Raw genomic sequence first — 463 nt, 5'->3', positions numbered from 1 at the left:
GGCTGGCCTCAAACTCAGAAATCCACCTGCCTCTGCCTCTCAAGTGCTGGGATTAAAGGCGTACGCCACCACCGCCCGGCAGTAATTTTTCTTTTAATCCTGGGAAGCCAGCCTGAATCACGGTGTTAGTGTCCTACCATATTTTGGTTTTGCATATTTTCAAGGGGAAGGCACAAGTTTCTGTTCATCACATGCTCCTTTCTCTGCCATGATCTTCTGTAAAACCATTGGAAATCCAAATTCTTGGGCCCCTGCTCCAGACCTGATGCCCTGGAAACTCTGCAGCCCTAGTGAGGTGTGCTTGACAAGCCTTCTGGACACAGGGGCTTAAGGATCATGGCTACTCTCACTAGCCTTCTAATTTAAAGCTATATCATAAATAATCCCTCTGCTTTGTGTCCTGATTAAACATACACACACATACAAAGAGAGAGAGAGAGAGAGAGAGAGAGAGAGAGAGAGA

This window comes from Mastomys coucha, unplaced genomic scaffold (genome assembly GCF_008632895.1).
Source record: "Mastomys coucha isolate ucsf_1 unplaced genomic scaffold, UCSF_Mcou_1 pScaffold13, whole genome shotgun sequence".
NCBI lineage: Eukaryota > Metazoa > Chordata > Mammalia > Rodentia > Muridae > Mastomys > Mastomys coucha.
This window is presented reverse-complemented; position numbering follows the sequence as displayed.